General features: G+C 47.4%; 2 non-coding genes across 2 annotated transcripts; both read right to left on the bottom strand.

Annotated features, from left to right (window-relative positions):
* Nucleotides 1–1,695: 1,695 nt before the first annotated feature.
* On the bottom strand, nucleotides 1,696–1,767 carry trnad-guc (transfer RNA aspartic acid (anticodon GUC)). Its single transcript has one exon. It is a non-coding gene; the product is annotated as a tRNA-Asp (tRNA).
* Nucleotides 1,768–2,783: 1,016 nt separating this feature from the next.
* Nucleotides 2,784–2,855, bottom strand: trnad-guc (transfer RNA aspartic acid (anticodon GUC)). The gene has a single exon. It is a non-coding gene; the product is annotated as a tRNA-Asp (tRNA).
* Between the last annotated feature and the right edge of the window lie 3,145 nt (nucleotides 2,856–6,000).

Genomic DNA, 6,000 nt, shown 5'->3' with positions numbered 1-6,000 from the left:
GTCTAGCACAGGAGGTGGCAGTACGTATAATATCTAACGCTCTGCCCCAGTAATCATCCTCAAGCTCCAGGCCCAATTCCTCTTCCCAAGCACTAATGGTTTTGATATTGTAAGAATCGTCCTGTGACCAGATCGTTGCATATATCCGAAAAATAATGTCACACGGATCCATGATATCAGCCCATCCTCAAAGCTGAACCTCTTCAGCACCATTAAAAGATATTCCCATTCTATCCTATCAAACGCCTTTTCTGTGTCCAGAGAAATGACCACTTCAGAGGAGTCACTGTTTTGTTTTGAATATAAAATAATAAGAAGAGTACGAATATTAGAAAAGGAATGCCCTCCTTTTATAAGTCCGGTTTGCTCATGTGAAATAATGCTAGGGAGAATCCCCTCTAAACGAGGGGCCAAAAGTTTGGCTAAAATCTTGACATCACCATTGAGGAGGCTAATAGGTCTGTACAAATTACATAATGTTGGGTCCTTCCCATCTTTAAGCAACAGAGTTATAGATGCTTGTCTCAATGTTTGTGGCAGCGTCCCTAGTTCTAAGGATTCCAGAAGTAATGGGGCCAATGTAACATGAAATTTCTTATAAAATTCGGAAGGAAACCCGTCCGGACCAGGTGATTTCTTAGCATGCAATGAGTTGATTGAGTTGATGATCTCATCTAGGGTGATGGGGCTGTCAAGTTCAGATGCCAATAGAGGGTCAACTCTGGGAAAATCAATATTTCTAAGAAAATGGTCCATGTTACCTGAATCGTCAGTAGCTCCAGCTGTGTATAAAGAGGAGTAAAAACTTTTAAAGTTGACTTAATTTCTACAGGATCCGAGGTGAGTGCACCACTGGACTGCATAATCTGAGTAATAGAGCGTGAAGCCGCTCGGCCACGCAGTCGGTGAGCCAAAAACCGACCGACCTTATCCCCATATTCATAATAATTGACGCGTATGTAACAACAGCCTCTCCGACTCCTGTGTTGATAACAAATCGAACTCCGCCTGCAAATTAAGCCTTTGTTGAAAAGGGCACTGGACTGGAACTACACTGGGGTTTCACCTGTGCAACTTGAAGCCTGTTATGAAACTGTGTCGTAATGCAGAGCGAACTCTATTCAGATGAGCAGGAAAGCACCTTGGCATTCACCAAACAGGCTTGTGCAAAACAAATTTTCTCTCCTAGGAAAATGCTTTGACGTAACGTAAGTCGTCCGAATGTGTTCATGTAAACTAGTAAAGGCTCTAATTACTTGACTGGAGTAAATGTACTGAAGAGGGCGTCCACGTGCGGAAACCCGAGAATATAAACGAGACTGCAAAGTTGTTGTCGAAGAAGGGTCTGACACGGACAAACGCGCCCGTCGGCTCCAGTACAATAGCCTAGCGTTTCCTTGAATCACTTGAAGGCGTCGGACTCTAAGTCCGACGGGGTTTTCTTGCGCAGGTATGAACCCTGCTCGCAGCTTTGTCAGCTGTAGGTGACAAGTCACTGGTGCTCAGTCTCCTGCTGTTTGTCTAAAGCAAATTGGCACAAACAGAGTGTTTACTTGGCAAAACTTTGAATCCACTTGCAAGGCCTGCTTTCTTGAACCACATAAAGCGGGAGAGCCGTCTATTAGCGGAGTGATTTGATCTGGTGCGGTAAGGGCAGAAAAATCTGAAACAAAAGGAGAGTAAATGCAAAACGAGCTCCCCGTCGGGGAATCGAACCCCGGTCTTCCGTGTGACAGGCGGAGATACTGTCCACTATACTAACGAGGAAAGCCTGGCGGGCTGTGGGAAGACCCCTGACATCCTGGAATGTTGAGACCATGAGCGACCAAAAAACGTAAATGAGCCTTGGAGTCCCTCTTAAGCCTTGTCTCATGCTCCGTCGCGGGTACGGCTGGTGAAGAAGGTTGGCACATTCAAACGATCGAAACATAAACCATCAGAACATAAATGAACCAAGGAAATGCACTTAAGCCTTGTCTCACGCTCCCTTCCTCTGATGGCCAGGAGAAAATGGCACTGGACTTGGGGTCTCCCCTACGCAAGTCCAAGCCCGCTCAGGGCATGTCAATGGTCTGTGTCAACTAACCCGCGTGCACTAACTTGCCGACTGCGTGGAGAAAAGGGCACTGGACTGGAACTACACTGGGGTTTCACCTGTGCAACTTGAAGCCTGTTATGAAACTGTGTCGTAATGCAGAGCGAACTCTATTCAGATGAGCAGGAAAGCACCTTGGCATTCACCAAACAGGCTTGTGCAAAACAAATTTTCTCTCCTAGGAAAATGCTTTGACGTAACGTAAGTCGTCCGAATGTGTTCATGTAAACTAGTAAAGGCTCTAATTACTTGACTGGAGTAAATGTACTGAAGAGGGCGTCCACGTGCGGAAACCCGAGAATATAAACGAGACTGCAAAGTTGTTGTCGAAGAAGGGTCTGACACGGACAAACGCGCCCGTCGGCTCCAGTACAATAGCCTAGCGTTTCCTTGAATCACTTGAAGGCGTCGGACTCTAAGTCCGACGGGGTTTTCTTGCGCAGGTATGAACCCTGCTCGCAGCTTTGTCAGCTGTAGGTGACAAGTCACTGGTGCTCAGTCTCCTGCTGTTTGTCTAAAGCAAATTGGCACAAACAGAGTGTTTACTTGGCAAAACTTTGAATCCACTTGCAAGGCCTGCTTTCTTGAACCACATAAAGCGGGAGAGCCGTCTATTAGCGGAGTGATTTGATCTGGTGCGGTAAGGGCAGAAAAATCTGAAACAAAAGGAGAGTAAATGCAAAACGAGCTCCCCGTCGGGGAATCGAACCCCGGTCTTCCGTGTGACAGGCGGAGATACTGTCCACTATACTAACGAGGAAAGCCTGGCGGGCTGTGGGAAGACCCCTGACATCCTGGAATGTTGAGACCATGAGCGACCAAAAAACGTAAATGAGCCTTGGAGTCCCTCTTAAGCCTTGTCTCATGCTCCGTCGCGGGTACGGCTGGTGAAGAAGGTTGGCACATTCAAACGATCGAAACATAAACCATCAGAACATAAATGAACCAAGGAAATGCACTTAAGCCTTGTCTCACGCTCCCTTCCTCTGATGGCCAGGAGAAAATGGCACTGGACTTGGGGTCTCCCCTACGCAAGTCCAAGCCCGCTCAAGGCATGTCAACGGTCTGTGTCAACTAACCCGCGTGCACTAACTTGCCGACTGCATGGAGAAAAGGGCACTGGACTGGAACTACACTGGGGTTTCACCTGTGCAACTTGAAGCCTGTTATGAAACTGTGTCGTAATGCAGAGCGAACTCTATTCAGATGAGCAGGAAAGCACCTTGGCATTCACCAAACAGGCTTGTGCAAAACAAATTTTCTCTCCTAGGAAAATGCTTTGACGTAAAGTAAGTCGTCCGAATATGTTCATGTAAACTTGTAAAGGCTCTAATTACTTGACTGGAGTAAATGTACTGAAGAGGGCGTCCACGTGCGGAAACCCGAGAATATAAACGAGACTGCAAAGTTGTTGTCGAAGAAGGGTCTGACACGGACAATCGCGCCCGTCGGCTCCAGTACAATAGCCTAGCGTTTCCTTGAATCACTTGAAGGCGTCGGACTCTAAGTCCGACGGGGTTTTCTTGCGCAGGTATGAACCCTGCTCGCAGCTTTGTCAGCTGTAGGTGACAAGTCACTGGTGCTCAGTCTCCTGCTGTTTGTCTAAAGCAAATTGGCACAAACAGAGTTTTTAATTGGCAAAACTTTGAATCCACTTGCAAGGCCTGCTTTCTTGAACCACATAAAGCGGGAGAGCCGTCTATTAGCGGAGTGATTTGATCTGGTGCGGTAAGGGCAGAAAAATCTGAAACAAAAGGAGAGTATATGCGTCGCATGGAAACTATGGCTCACCGCGGACAGAATGGCACTCGAGCCGTGAAATCCTGGAATGTTGAGACCATGAGCGACCAAAAACGTAAATGAGCCTTGGAGACCCTCTTAAGCCTTGTCTCATGCTCCGTCGCGGGTACGGCTGGTGAAGAAGGTTGGCACATTCAAACGATCGAAACATAAACCATCAGAACATAAATGAACCAAGGAAATGCACTTAAGCCTTGTCTCACGCTCCCTTCCTCTGATGGCCAGGAGAAAATGGCACTGGACTTGGGGTCTCCCCTACGCATGTCCAAGCCCGCTCAAGGCATGTCAACGGTCTGTGTCAACTAACGCGCGTGCACTAACTTGCCGACTGCGTGGAGAAAAGGGCACTGGACTGGAACTACACTGGGGTTTCACCTGTGCAACTTGAAGCCTGTTATGAAACTGTGTCGTAATGCAGAGCGAACTCTATTCAGATGAGCAGGAAAGCACCTTGGCATTCACCAAACAGGCTTGTGCAAAACAAATTTTCTCTCCTAGGAAAATGCTTTGACGTAACGTAAGTCGTCCGAATGTGTTCATGTAAACTAGTAAAGGCTCTAATTACTTGACTGGAGTAAATGTACTGAAGAGGGCGTCCACGTGCGGAAACCCGAGAATATAAACGAGACTGCAAAGTTGTTGTCGAAGAAGGGTCTGACACGGACAATCGCGCCCGTCGGCTCCAGTACAATAGCCTAGCGTTTCCTTGAATCACTTGAAGGCGTCGGACTCTAAGTCCGACGGGGTTTTCTTGCGCAGGTATGAACCCTGCTCGCAGCTTTGTCAGCTGTAGGTGACAAGTCACTGGTGCTCAGTCTCCTGCTGTTTGTCTAAAGCAAATTGGCACAAACAGAGTGTTTAATTGGCAAAACTTTGAATCCACTTGCAAGGCCTGCTTTCTTGAACCACATAAAGCGGGAGAGCCGTCTATTAGCGGAGTGATTTGATCTGGTGCGGTAAGGGCAGAAAAATCTGAAACAAATTTTCTCTCCTAGGAAAATGCTTTGACGTAACGTAAGTCGTCCGAATGTGTTCATGTAAACTAGTAAAGGCTCTAATTACTTGACTGGAGTAAATGTACTGAAGAGGGCGTCCACGTGCGGAAACCCGAGAATATAAACGAGACTGCAAAGTTGTTGTCGAAGAAGGGTCTGACACGGACAAACGCGCCCGTCGGCTCCAGTACAATAGCCTAGCGTTTCCTTGAATCACTTGAAGGCGTCGGACTCTAAGTCCGACGGGGTTTTCTTGCGCAGGTATGAACCCTGCTCGCAGCTTTGTCAGCTGTAGGTGACAAGTCACTGGTGCTCAGTCTCCTGCTGTTTGTCTAAAGCAAATTGGCACAAACAGAGTGTTTAATTGGCAAAACTTTGAATCCACTTGCAAGGCCTGCTTTCTTGAACCACATAAAGCGGGAGAGCCGTCTATTAGCGGAGTGATTTGATCTGGTGCGGTAAGGGCAGAAAAATCTGAAACAAAAGGAGAGTATATGCGTCGCATGGAAACTATGGCTCACCGCGGACAGAATGGCACTCGACCCGTGAAATCCTGGAATGTTGAGACCATGAGCGACCAAAAACGTAAATGAGCCTTGGAGTCCCTCTTAAGCCTTGTCTCATGCTCCGTCGCGGGTACGGCTGGTGAAGAAGGTTGGCACATTCAAACGATCGAAACATAAACCATCAGAACATAAATGAACCAAGGAAATGCACTTAAGCCTTGTCTCACGCTCCCTTCCTCTGATGGCCAGGAGAAAATGGCACTGGACTTGGGGTCTCCCCTACGCATGTCCAAGCCCGCTCAAGGCATGTCAACGGTCTGTGTCAACTAACGCGCGTGCACTAACTTGCCGACTGCGTGGAGAAAAGGGCACTGGACTGGAACTACACTGGGGTTTCACCTGTGCAACTTGAAGCCTGTTATGAAACTGTGTCGTAATGCAGAGCGAACTCTATTCAGATGAGCAGGAAAGCACCTTGGCATTCACCAAACAGGCTTGTGCAAAACAAATTTTCTCTCCTAGGAAAATGCTTTGACGTAACGTAAGTCGTCCGAATGTGTTCATGTAAACTAGTAAAGGCTCTAATTACTTGACTGGAGTAAAT

This window comes from Ictalurus punctatus, chromosome 7, assembly GCF_001660625.3.
Source record: "Ictalurus punctatus breed USDA103 chromosome 7, Coco_2.0, whole genome shotgun sequence".
NCBI lineage: Eukaryota > Metazoa > Chordata > Actinopteri > Siluriformes > Ictaluridae > Ictalurus > Ictalurus punctatus.
This window is presented reverse-complemented; position numbering and strand designations above follow the sequence as displayed.